The 14,269-nt window shown below is 47.9% G+C and overlaps 1 long non-coding RNA gene across 2 annotated transcripts; it reads right to left on the bottom strand.

Moving 5' to 3' along the window:
• Positions 1-4,802: 4,802 nt before the first annotated feature.
• LOC136631562 (uncharacterized) lies at positions 4,803-8,377 on the bottom strand. 2 transcript variants are annotated; one of them, XR_010793057.1, is made up of 4 exons: positions 8,289-8,377; positions 5,622-5,729; positions 5,305-5,478; positions 4,803-5,089 (listed from the first exon to the last, which is right to left on the bottom strand). It is a non-coding gene; the product is annotated as an uncharacterized lncRNA (long non-coding RNA). The 2 variants fall into 2 exon arrangements; XR_010793056.1 differs by lacking the exon at positions 8,289-8,377 and having other exon boundaries at positions 5,622-5,767.
• Between the last annotated feature and the right edge of the window lie 5,892 nt (positions 8,378-14,269).

Raw genomic sequence — 14,269 nt, 5'->3', positions numbered from 1 at the left:
CTAAGATTTGTGCGCTACGTGTGGAGACGCGGCCACCTGAGATTAGTGCGCTGTGCGCGGAGACGCGGTCACCTGAGATTTGTGCGCTGTACGCTACGTGTGGAGACGCGGTCACCTAAGATTTGTGCGCTACGTGTGGAGACGCGGCCACCTGAGATTTGTGCGCTGTGCGCTACATGTGGAGACGCGGCCACCTGAGATTGGTGCGCTGTGCGCTACGTGTGGAGACGAGGTCACCTGAGATTTGTGTGCTGTGCGCTACGTGTGGAGACGCGGCCACCTGAGATTTGTGCGCTACGTGTGGAGACGCGGCCACCTGAGATTTGTGCGCTGTGCGCTACGTGTGGAGACGCGGCCACCTGAGATTTGTGCGCTGTGCGCTACGTGTGGAGACGCGGCCACCTGAGATTTGTGCGCTGTGCGCTACGTGTGGAGACGCGGCCACCTGAGATTTGTGCGCCGTGCGCTACGTGTGGAGACGCGGTCACCTGAGATTTGTGCGCCGTGCGCTACGTGTGGAGACGCGGTCACCTGAGATTTGTGCGCCGTGCGCTACGTGTGGAGACGCGGTCACCTGAGATTTGTGCGCCGTGCGCTACGTGTGGAGACGCGGTCACCTGAGATTTGTGCGCCGTGCGCTACGTGTGGAGACGCGGTCACCTGAGATTTGTGTGCCGTGCGCTACGTGTGGAGACGCGGTCACCTGAGATTTGCGCGCTCTGCGCTACGTGTGGAGACGTGGTCACCTGAGATTTGTGCGCCGTGCGCTACGTGTGGAGACGCGGTCACCTGAGATTTGCGCATGTATGCATACATGTATGCGTGCATGTATGCATACATGTATGCATGCGTGCGTACATGCACGCATGCATGCATGTGTGCATGCACGCGTGCATGCATGCGTGTATGCATGCATGCGTGCGTGCATACATGTATGCGTGCGTGCGTGTATGCATACATGTGTGCGTGCGTGTATGCATACATGTATGTGTGCGTGTATGCATACATGTATGCGTGCGTGCGTGTATGCATACATGTATGCGTGCGTGTATGCATACATGTATGTGTGCGTGTATGCATACATGTATGTGTGCGTGTATGCATACATGTATGTGTGCGTGTATGCATACATGTATGTGTGCGTGTATGCATACATGTGTGCGTGCGTGTATGCATACATGTATGCGTGCGTGCGTGCGTGTGTGCATACATGTATGCGTGCGTGTGTGCATACATGCGTGCGTGTGTGTATGCGTGCGTGCGTGTGTGCATACGTGCGTGCGTGCATACATGCGTGCGTGTATGCATACGTGCGTGCATACATGCGTGCGTGCGTGCATACATGCGTGCGTGCATGCATACGTGCGTGCATACATGCGTGCGTGTGTGCATACATGCGTGCGTGTATGCATACGTGCGTGCATACATGCGTGCGTGCGTGTATGCATGCGTACGTGCGTGTATGCATACGTGCGTGCGTGTATGCATGCGTACGTGCGTGTATGCATACATGCGTGCGTGCGTGTATGCGTGCGTGCGTGTATGCGTGCGTGCGTGTATGCATGCGTGCGTGCGTGTATGCGTGCGTGTGTGCATACGTGTATGTGTGCGTGCATGTGTGGAGACGTCACCTGAGATTTGTGCGCTACGTGTGGAGACGCGGTCACCTGAGATTTGCGCATGTATGCGTGCATGTACGCATGCATGTACGCGTGCATGTACGCGTGCATGTATGCGTGCATGTACGCGTGCATGTATGCGTGCATGTACGCGTACATGTATGCGTGCATGTACGCGTACATGTATGCGTGCATGTACGCGTACATGTATGTGTGCATGTACGCGTGCATGTATGTGTGCATGTACGCGTGCATGTACGCGTGCATGTACGCGTGCATGTACGCATACATGTACGCGTACATGCGCGCGTACATGCACGCATACATGTATGCATACATGCACGCATACATGTATGCATACATGCACGCATACATGTATGCATACATGCACGCATACATGCATGCATACATGCATGTGTGCGTGTATGCATGCATGTGTGTGTGCATGCATGTGTGTGTGCATGCGTGTATGCATACATGTATGTGTGCGTGTATGCATACATGTATGTGTGCGTGTATGCATACATGTATGCGTGCGTGTATGCATACATGTATGCGTGCGTGTATGCATACATGTATGCGTGCGTGTATGCATACATGTGTGCGTGCGTGTATGCATACATGTGTGCGTGCGTGTATGCATACATGTGTGCGTGCGTGTATGCATACATATATGCGTGCGTGTGTGCATACATGCGTGCGTGTGTGTATGCGTGCGTGCGTGTGTGCATACGTGCGTGCGTGCGTGCGTGCATACGTGCGTGCGTGCATACATGCGTGCGTGTATGCATACGTGCGTGCATACATGCGTGCGTGTGTGCATACATGCGTGCGTGTATGCATACGTGCGTGCATACGTGCGTGCGTGTATGCATGCGTGCGTGCGTGTATGCATACGTGCGTGCGTGTATGCGTGCGTGCGTGTATGCATGCGTGCGTGCGTGTATGCATACGTGCGTGCGTGTATGCATACGTGCGTGCGTGTATGCATACATTCGTGCGTGCGTGTATGCGTGCGTGTGTGCATACGTGTATGTGTGCGTGCATGTATACATGTATGCGTGCATGTATACATGTGTGCGTGTATACGTGCGTGTATACGTGTGTGTGTGCATGTGTGTGTGCATGTGTGTGTGCATGTGTGTGTGCATGTGTGTGTGCATGTGTGCGTGCATGTGTGTGTGCATGTATGCGTGTATGTATGTATACATACATGTATGTATGCTCACCCACTTACACACACTCTTGCTGTGTTAAATTTGTCTTATTGGCCGAAAAAGACATAACATTAGATTTGAGCATTTAATTCCTTTTTTTAGCAAACGTACAGGTTCCATCCCAATACTGCACCTAATCTGCACTAACTGAACAAACCTTCGGAGAAACATACCAATTGTCCAAATAGGATGTCTTTATCTATTAAAGTAGGAGTGAAGAAAAGCAGGGACAGTGCAATAACTATGAAAACCCACGGAATTAAGCCAATTGCAGGCAGGGTTAATTTTTTTTCTCTTCCTCGTTATAGGTCAGCTGATAGGTTTTGGTCAGAATACTGCACTGTGGTAACCGTTTCCGGTGCTCGCAACCACAGAGTTGAATCACCAGAGAGCCAGAAGTTCCCAGATGTTGGCTCAGGAGGACGCTTAAAAGCTGGAAATGGCCCATCACCTGCTATGGAAATACATCATCAGGATCTGATGGAGCAGTACGATAAAGATTATCAGGTTGCATGTGATGCTGCTCACTGTCCCTCGTTAGTCGGTTCACAGTTTATACACTAAGCTATTTATCCCCTTAGAGAACAAGCCTGTTTGTGCCTTAGTGACAGACCGAAAATTTGGAACTTTACATGTGTCACTTGACATATCAGTCCGTAAAGGTTTTGCATATCCAAGTGACTGTGACATTTTTTTCTTCCCCTTGTTGTACTTCTGTTAGGTAGTAAAAAAGGACTGTTAAAAGTTGTGTATATTTATTAAAATTGCTACTTTGCACAATTTTGAATTTTCATTTTTTCACATTGTCAAATGTCATATATAAAATAAGTGCAAACATTCTGTACAAATCTTTGCTAACATATAGATTTCCATCTGTTCACTTTATTCTGGATGCACGGTTTAAAACTTTTGTAAATTTATTTTTTCCATTTAGGAGACGTACAAATTTAACATTACTTTTCAGAATTTTGAGGAACACTTAGTTTTCCTACACCAATCCAAGTTTGCAAAGGCTGCTAGGTGTCATAATTAAGGATGAGCGAGTATACTCGCTAAGGCACTACTCGTTCGAGTAGTGTGCCTTAGACGAGTATCTCCCTGCTCGTCCACAAAGATTCGGGGACCGCTGCGGCTGACAGGTGAGTCGCAGGGGAGAGAGAGATCTCCCTTCCGTTCCTCCCCGCTCTTCCCCGCGGCGGCCCCCGAATCTTTATGGACGAGCAGGGAGATACTCGTCTAAGGCACATTACTCGAACGAGTAGTGCCTTAGCGAGTATACTCGCTCATCCTTAGTCATAATGATAGATACCCTTACAAATTACCACATTTTAAAAACTGCACCCCTTAATGTATTCGCTGAGAGGGTCAGGAGTATTTTGACCCCACATTTATTTTGGAATTAATGCAATTTAGGAGACCAAATATTTAATTTTTAGAAAACATGTCCTTTTCAAGACCTTTTTTTTTTTCTATATTGCGCATCAAAAGGAGGATTGAACCTCCGAAATGGATACCCCTGTTTTGTCTCGTGTTCACAAGTATACACATTGTGGCCCTAATGTTATGTGTATGCACAACTGGGCCCAAAAAGAAAGGAGTAGTCAGTGGCTTTCTGAACAGACTGTTACAATCGTGTGAGCAGATAAAGCAGAGGGCCCACACGATCATGACTAAAGGAGTGGTAGTCTAGTAGTATACACGCACACAAGAGAGTCACACAGAATCCAGGCAACCAAGCCTGTGCTACAGGGAGGATGACAGTGGCCCTACCTAAGCGGGGACATCAGCCCAGTAAGAGGGCGGCCCAGCGATCTTAAGAACTGGGCCCTAGCAGATCCGAGGAGCCACACCACAGAACAGGAGTCATACACATGCCACATAACAGACACCGCCAACTGCATCAGGAGCAGGACAGGGCACACCACCAACTGCAACGTATAGTGAAAACCAGGCAGACTCCACCCAATTCAGATTTTATAATTTATTGCTAGTGTGGATGTTACACCAAGGTTCATTCCGTGATATAGACAAAAGGCCGCTGTGTTTGTGGGTCTTTTCTGTTTACTGCATTGCAGTAAAATATTGCACAGTTTTTCAGGATCCTCCGTCATAATTCTTTTAAAAAAAAAAGCGTATTAAAAAAAAGGGAGTCACTGGGAAAAAACAGTTCATAAAAAGAAGGGTTTCAAGATTGCTGAACGTCGAGGGTCTCTTCACTGTCTGCCAGCCTTCCCGTTCTCAAGGACGTCAGATCTGCAGGATATGACGAGAAATCAGCAGGTTAACAGTCACATCCCACCAGTATTACTGATTCCTAGATCCGCTCAACCCACTTACAATGACCACTACTCCCCCAACCAGGTCAGAAGAATTATACATACATACATACATACATACATACATACATACATGCATGTACATATGAGCAGATGCAAGCAATGAAAAATTTGGCAGATGCAGCAGCTTACCTCGCCGAGTGACGTCAGGTGGTGTCCTAGCGAAGCGAAATTCCTCTCCAGAAGAGCCGTCCTCTCCAAAAGGCGGTGGGCAAATGTGAGATCAGCACCTAAACCGCCAATCTCCGGTTCCGTACGTTGTACAAAACGCAGCCAGATGTCAGGTTCCTCTCCACACGAGTCGTCCTGTGGAAAACGGAGAGCATATCACCACATGCAAGCAAAAACCTGCAAATATGCACATATCAGGTGATGCAGGAGAAAACCTGCAAATATGCGCATATGAGCAGATGCATGCGATGAAAATTTTGGCAGATGCAGCAGCTTACCTCGCTGAGTGATGTCAGATGGTGTCCGAGCGAAGCGAAATTCTTCTCGAAACGCGTCCAAACGTCAGGATCCTCTCCACATGTAATTTTGCAATAAGGCGCACAAATCTCGGGTGGCGTCTCCACACATAGCGCACAAATCTCGGGTGGCGCGTCTCCACACGTAGCGCACAAATCTGCAAAAAAAGTCAGGTGGCGTCGCGCAAATCTCAGGTGACGTACTCCCCACACGTAGCGCACAAATCTCAGGTGACGTACTCACCACACGTAGCGCACAAATCTCGGGTGGCGTCTCCACACGTAGTGCACAAATCTGCAAAAAAAGTCAGGTGGCGTCGCACAAATCTCAGGTGACGTACTCACCACACGTAGCGCACAAATCTCGAGTGTCGTCTCCACACGTAGCACACAAATCTGCAAAAAAAGTCAGGTCGCGTCAGATGGCGTCGCGCAATTCTCAGGTGACGTACTCACCACACGTAGCGCACAAATCTCGGGTGGCGTCTCCACACGTAGCCCACAAATCTTGGGTGTCGTCTCCACACGTAGCGCACAAATCTGCAAAAAAAAGTCAGGTCGCGTCAGATGGCGTCGCGCAAATCTCAGGTGACGTACTCACCACACATAGCGCACAAATCTCGGGTGGCGTCTCCACACGTAGCGCACAAATCTTGGGTGTCGTCTCCACACGTAGCGCACAAATCTGCAAAAAAAGTCAGGTCGCGTCAGATGGCGTCGCGCAAATCTCAGGTCGCGTAGTCTCCACACATAGCGCCCAGCGCACAAATCTCAGGTGACCGCGTCTACACACGTAGCGCACTAATCTCAGGTGGCCGCGTCTCCACACGTAGCGCACAGCACGCAAATCTCAGGTGACCGCGTCCATACACGTAGCGCACAGCGCACTAATCTCAGGTGACCGCGTCTACACACGTAGCGCACAGCGCACAAATCTCAGGTGACGGCATCTCCACACGTAGCGCACGGCACACAAATCTCAGGTGACCGCGTCTACACACGTAGCGCACAGCGCACAAATCTCAGGTGACCGCATCTCCACACGTAGCACACAGCGCGCAAATCTCAGGTGACCGCGTCTTCACACGTAGCGCACGGCGCACAAATCTCAGGTGACCGCGTCTCCACACGTAGCGCACAGCGCAAATCTCAGGTGACCGCGTCTCCACACGTAGCGCACAGCGCACAAATCTCAGGTGACCGCGTCTCCACACGTAGCGCACAGCGCACAAATCTCAGGTGACCGCGTCTCCACGCGTAGCGCACAGCGCACAAATCTCAGGTGACCGCGTCTCCACACGTAGCGCACAGCGCACAAATCTCAGGTGACCGCGTCTCCACACGTAGCGCACAGCGCACAAATCTCAGGTGACCGCGTCTCCACACGTAGCGCACAGCGCACAAATCTCAGGTGACGGCGTCTCCACACGTAGCGCACAGCGCACAAATCTCAGGTGACGGCGTCTCCACACGTAGCGCACAGCGCACAAATCTCAGGTGACCGCGTCTCCACACGTAGCGCACGGCGCACAAATCTCAGGTGGCCGCGTCTCCACACGTAGCGCACGGCGCACAAATCTCAGGTGACCGCGTCTCCACACGTAGTGCACAGCGCACTAATCTCAGGTGACGGCGTCTCCACACGTAGCGCACAGCGCACAAATCTCAGGTGACCGCGTCTCCACACGTAGCGCACAGCGCACAAATCTCAGGTGGCCGCGTCTCCACACGTAGCGCACAAATCTCAGGTGACCGCGTCTCCACACGTAGTGCACAGCGCACTAATCTCAGGTGACGGCGTCTCCACACGTAGCGCACAGCGCACAAATCTCAGGTGACCGCGTCTCCACACGTAGCGCACAGCGCACTAATCTCAGATGGCCGCGTCTCCACACGTAGCGCACAGCACACAAATCTCAGGTGACCACGTCTCCACACGTAGCGCACGGCGCACAAATCTCAGGTGACCGCGTCTACACACGTAGCGCACAGCGCACAAATCTCAGGTGACCGCGTCAACACACGTAGCGCATAGCGCACTAATCTCAGGTGGCCGCGTCTCCACACGTAGCGCACAGCACACAAATCTCAGGTGACCGCGTCTACACACGTAGCGCACAGCGCACAAATCTCAGGTGGCCGCGTCTCCACACGTAGCGCACAGCACACAAATCTCAGGTGACCGCGTCTCTACACGTAGCGCACAGCGCACTAATCTCAGGTGGCCGCGTCTCCACACGTAGCGCACAGCACACAAATCTCAGGTGACCGCGTCTTCACACGTAGCGCACAGCGCACAAATCTCAGGTGGCCACGTCTCCACACGTAGCGCACAGCGCACAAATCTCAGGTGGCCGCGTCTCCACACATAGCGCACAGCGCACAAATCTCAGGTGGCCGCGTCTCCACACGTAGCGTACAGCGCACAAATCTCAGGTGACCGCGTCTCCACACGTAGCGCACAGCGCACTAATCTCAGGTGGCCGCGTCTCCACACGTAGCGCACAAATCTTAGGTGACCACGTCTCCACACGTAGCGCACAGCGCACTAATCTCAGGTGACCGCGTCTACACACGTAGCGCACAAATCTCAGGTGGCCGCGTCTCCACACGTAGCGCACAGCACGCAAATCTCAGGTGGCTACTCACCACACGTAGCGCACAAATCTTACTCTCCCATCTTGTAAATTGGGAAAAAGGCGTCCAACCATCAGCTTCCTCTGTAGATGAATATTGGTCAGAATCCGCGGGCAAATTCAAGGCTCGGTGACGTCACAGCTCACATGACGCGCGGGCACGCCGCTGAGTCACGTGGTGCCGATTCCAGCCAGCTGATTGGCTGCATTGGCCACGCCGGAGAAATCCGGCTGAATGGGGTAATATGCAGTCCGTGCGTCTCTGCAGGCAGTTGAAGCGTTGCCCATAGCAACCAATCAGAACTCTTCTCTAATCTGCTAGGAAAAGATAAAAACTGGAATCTGATTGGTTGTTTTGGCAATATGTCCCCTTTCTCTGTGCACTAGTTTATTTCAAAAATCTCTATAACAGCCAACTTTTTTATTTATTTTTTTCAGCCATGTTTATTGAATTTTCATAATGGGGGGGTGTCACTCACACGGGTTCTAATTGTGAAATCAGCAATCGCTGTCTGCGGCAAAATGCAGGCATTAAAGGCCGTGCATTTTTGATTTTTCCATCACACTTGCAGATACTAATTGCGTATTCCACAAGCGGAAGAAAAATAGCAGCATGTTCTATTTTGCCGCAGACTTCACGTGACGGCCTCCATTATTATCAGTAGAATTCAGCAACTCTCAAACCAACAGATATTTAATGCGGAATCCACGAGCGGAGGAAATATCATAGCATGCTCTATTTTGCTGCGGACTCAGCATGGACGACCTCCATAGAAGTCATGCCGCGGTCAAGTGCATTACAGAGAAATCAGGTGCGCAGCATGACCAGAATCTGCTGCGGCCTACCACATGCGGAATCCGACCTGTTCGTAAGAGCCCGGCCTCAGATCTTTCCTGTTTTTTTTTCCTCACTGCATTGTTCCATGCGCAAAATTGACTTCAATGAGTACTTTTATTGCATAATATGCACAAATATAGAACATGCTGCATGTTTTTTCACGCGAAAAATACGCAAATGTGAACAAACCCATTGAAATCGATGTGTTCTATACACTGCGTAATACGATGTGATCTCTATGGATGCGTTTGATCCATAGTGCATACGCAATTAACATTGCGTATGGGCGCAGGTTTGCTCATAAGTTGCTAGGAGACCAGATACAAATGGTATAAAAAAGCAGGAATTTGTGGGCAGACAATGCAAGACAGTCTAGGGAGCAACACACCATCCAGACTACTGGCAGCATCCTCCGCTTATTCTTCTAGGCTCTTCCTCCACAAGAAGTGTTGTTTTTTAAGTGGTTTATACTACTTCCAAAATAAGTAGTATAAAACCAGCCGATCATAGAGAGCAATATCCCGTCCTGAAGGCTCTTAGAACATCTCACCACGACAGCACAAGGGAATGTCGCCTGGACGGTCGCCTGAGCCATAGAATGGTGTTTCCAGCGGGTTGGGCAACTTTCTGATGTCATTCCCGGCTTGCGTCCGTTCTTCCACGCGGACAATGCGCTGTGCTTAAATGTACATCTTCACAGAAAACCGTATGCATACGCGACCATACGCAATTCAATCCCGTAATCATACACTGGTATGCTGCTGCGGATGTCCACTCATGGAATCCGCCCCATTCGTGTGAGCCTGGCCTTAGTATTTCTTTGCTGGGCCAGCTTTAAAAGAGTAACATCAAAGCTATGTAGACGTTTCAGTGCGGCTTTAATTTATCATGGAGGAAACAACACAGAAGTAAAAGCCTCCCTGTCACATTGTGCTCCTGGAACTTGTAGTTCTGCAGGTTTCAGGACCATAACGTGACACAAATTCTTGTAAAAAAACATGACAAGAATGTTTCATCCCAGACACACAATTCCAGTTGCTAAAGGAATTCCTACCTAAGACATTTAGGCCGCTTTCAAATGAGCGACAAAATTGCACAATTTTCTCGCGATGTGACGGAGCTACAAATCGCATGTATGTGAAGCCCACGCTTTCCTATGGGATCCTTCACATTAGTGATGTTTTGTAGGCTGCTACAAGAAAAAAAAATTGTGGCATGCTCTCTACAGCTGCAATTTGCGATTTTATAGCCCATGTTTCCGTATGGAGCCTTCCTTTGTGTTGCATCGCACGAAATCACAATTTTTGTGTGGTGTGATACAACTTTTACAGTAGAAAGTACTACTGTTTGTCCCTAAAATAAGCCCTGGCTGCATTGAAAAAGAAAACAAAAAAAAAAACCAATACATTATCTAACAGGCTCTGTCTGCTCCGCCGCATTTCCGTGGCACTTGTTTGTAGTCTTCAGCCAGCGCTTCCTGGTTAGGGGGCTCATAATTCCCGCCTCCAGAAAGCGCTGGCTCTGATTGGTTCTCAAGTGCCGCAGCTCAGCCAATCACTGCAGCCCTCGATGAACCAATCACAGGCATCGCTATGAATGGCTCCTTCCTGGAGGTGGAATTTTCGAACCCCCTGCCAGGAAGTGCTGTCTAAGGAAGAAGTGCGATGAAGTGGACAGCACCTGTTAGGTAATGTATTTTTTTTTTTTCAATGTAGCTAGGGGTTATTTTTGGGGTGGGGCTTATATTTCAAGCCCCCTTGAAAATCCCGACAAAAGAGCGCTACAAAGTTGTGTGACTTTGTAGAGCCACGCGTGACTTTGTAGCACAACAAAATTGCAATGTTGTTGCGAGAAAACACAGCAATATTGCACAGGACACAGCTGCGATATTGGTCGCAGATTTTCAGGTGTGGAATCAGCACCCTAATTCCACAACCAAGTACAGCAAAATGTTAGTGAATAGGGTTTTATAAATTCCATTTACTAACGGTGTAAAGAAAAATCCACAGCAGATTCTAGACATGCTGAAAGCTTTAAATCTGCCGCATGGCCTCTCAGTTGTAGAAATGCCACAGACTCACTGCAATGTAATGAGTGAAATCCATTACTAAATTTTACACCAAAACCAACCATAAAATCAGATTGCGGATTTCATTGCGAATTTGGGTATGGCATAATTTCTGCAACAGAAATGTCCCATAATTAAAGGGGCTATCTACAGAGGTCCTATTGAAATGAATAGAGCAGCAGTGTGCATGATTGTGCATCCACCATGTCCTCACATCAGGACACTGTTCTCATGATTGTGGGGGCCCTGGTAGTCGGACCCCCACCAATCTCAAAGTTATTGACTATCTTATGGATGGCAGGGTTTGTATGGAGCAGGGGTGGAATCTGCGCCCGCTCCATACATGGTGGCTGGTGGTCCACAGAGCTGCCATGTATTTTTCAATATACCCTGTTTCCCTGAAAATAAGACAGGGTCTTATATTAATTCTTGCTCCAAAAGAGTATAGCTGCCTGGACACTATTTACATTCATTGCCTTTTTTTAAATAACTGTAACTAGGGCTTAATTATGGAGTAGTGCTTATTGTTCAAGCATCCTCAAAAATCCTGAAAAATCATTCTGCATCCTCAACAATTCTAAAAAATCATGCTAGGGCTTGTTTCTGGGGTAGGTCTTATTTTCAGAGAAACGGTGTAGGTCTGTGGCACGTCTTAATAAAATGCATGCAGAAATACCATATACTATACTAAAATATTGTAGTATTGTATAAACAATCAAATAATGACAAGTTGAAATAAAAAAAAGTAAAAAATAAGTGAGTTTTTTATTGTAAAAAAACAAGTATATTAAAAGTTTAAAAAACGTTTCCCATATTTCTAATTAGAAAAAAAGATATTTGGTATCACCGCATCCATAAGTGTCTCCTCTATTAAAATAACACATTTATACCACACGGTGAATCATGTCAGAAAACTTAAAATACGCGGTGCCAGAATTGCACTTCATGGATTACTCCGTCTCCAAGGTAAAATGTAATAAAAAAGCATTCAAAAAGTCATAGGCACTCCAAAATAGTACCAATAGAAACTACAGGTTTCCCCACAAAAAACAACTCCATCAACGCAAAGATAAAAAAAAGTTATGGCGGTCAGAGAATGGCAACAGAAAATACTTGTTTTGTAATGTTATTTTATTTTTTACACGAGTACAGCAAAAAAATGTGGTATCATCGTAGGCTTACTAACCCACAGAATAAGGTTGTCGTATCTTGCTGCAGTGTGTACAGCATAAGAACAATATCCCCCCCAAAGATGGCGAAATTGCATTTATTTTGCATTTCCCTCCACTTAGAAATTGTTAAACATTTTTCAGTACATTCCATTAAATAGCACCAATAAGAGGTATAGCTTATACCACAAAAAAACAAGCCCTTAGACAATTACGTAGACGGAAAAATAAGAGTTATGATTTTTTAAGAATGTGGAGGAGAAACAAAAATTAACAAAGGGCCGTTTCCTTAAAGGGGTTCTGTCAGCAAAAAATGCATACTCACCTGTGGCTTACCAGGCCAGCCACCAGGAAGCTGCTGCTCTTCTCCTCTCCCTCCTGCAGCCTTTCTATCACAGTGCAGAAGCTAGCAAAGTTCCAGCTTCTGCCACTAACTGGCCTGGCCGTGTCTAACCTGTGACGTCCCGGAGAGTCGACGGTGAGTGCACATGCGCTCCTCTTTCCCAGCACGCTTGTGTTAGAATGTACAGGGATGCAGGGCACAGCTAAAAAAGGGGTTTTGCTGACAGAACCCCTTTAAGGAGTTAATGGTCCTACATCAGTAGATGTGTTTATCCCTAACCTCTACACCACTGGGCGTAACTATAGGGGATGCGGTTGCACCCATGCCCAGGAGCCTTAGGGGGCCCAAAGGCCTGTCTTCTCCATTTAGGGAGCCCAGTACTATGAATAAAGCATTATAGTTGGGGGCCCTGTTACAGGCTTTGCATTGGAGCGCAAGAGATTCAAGTTACGCCTCTGTGTTAAGAGGTTAAGAGAAGTTGGGGGGGCCCCACCCAGGCCCATGAGACTTTAGCTACACTCCTGCTCTACACAACAAAATAAGACAGCAGCGGCCAGGTATAGGAGAGCTCTATCAGAAATCTATAGGACGTAACAACGAAGCATTGGGGGCCATTCAGAACATTCTACCGGCAAACTGCGAATTGAGTCGTAAAACTAGAATAAAGTAAAAAACATTTATTGTTAAACGGATATTCTTGTTACATAAATGAATGGTAATCCAAAGTTCACAATGTGGTTCTGTTTTAGATATTGTTCCTGTAGCTCTATAAACCATCACCTTCTCCCGACACTTCAGAAGTGTTTATTCCCAGGTTGCCCCTGGATACGTCCTGTAGGCATTCCAGCGTTTCCGGTCGGGCATGCTCAGTAAGAACATCCATGGACGGCTTCTTTTTCTCTTCGGCGCTTGGGACCAGATTGCTGACTAATAGCAGGGCAGCACTTAGTGGGAACTTGCACAGGAAAGAAGTACAGAGTGGGGAATTGTTCGAAATGTAAGTTCAAGCTGCATGTCAGCAGGGATGCGGTGGCCATCTTGGAAAATAGTGATGTGGGTTAACATGGGAAACGAAAGGCAGGATAAGAAAGTAATGGCTGCACGATTTATACCCACAACCAGCTGTGCATAAACATGGCGGAAACACCTTTCATATCTGCAAATTTTGAAAATATGCTCCACAACCAGAATGCCCATTTTAGGACAACTAAGTTCTATGTCAAATACATTTACATCAAATATCAATCCAAAATCTACAATAAAAATGTGACATTTTCAGGAAGGTTTTTCCAATTTTTAACATGACTGGTTATAGTGATGGGGGGTGGGGCAAAAAAGCCAATCTAGTAACAAGGCCGAAGAAAGACAGATGTCCATCCAGTTCAGCCTATAACACCCCAATGATGATCCAGAGGAAGGTAAAAAAAACACCAATGAGGTAGAAGCCAATTTTTCTCATTTAAGGGAAAAACTCCTTCCCAACTCCAATCTGGCAATCAAAATAAACCCTGGATCACCGACCCTTCTGAGTAGTCAGTGATATAACATATAATATTGTATCGCTCAAGAAAGGCGT

This window comes from Eleutherodactylus coqui, chromosome 6 (assembly GCF_035609145.1).
Source record: "Eleutherodactylus coqui strain aEleCoq1 chromosome 6, aEleCoq1.hap1, whole genome shotgun sequence".
Classification (NCBI taxonomy): domain Eukaryota; kingdom Metazoa; phylum Chordata; class Amphibia; order Anura; family Eleutherodactylidae; genus Eleutherodactylus; species Eleutherodactylus coqui.
The sequence above is the reverse complement of the archived record's forward strand: the minus strand, read 5'-3'. Positions and strand labels throughout refer to the sequence as shown.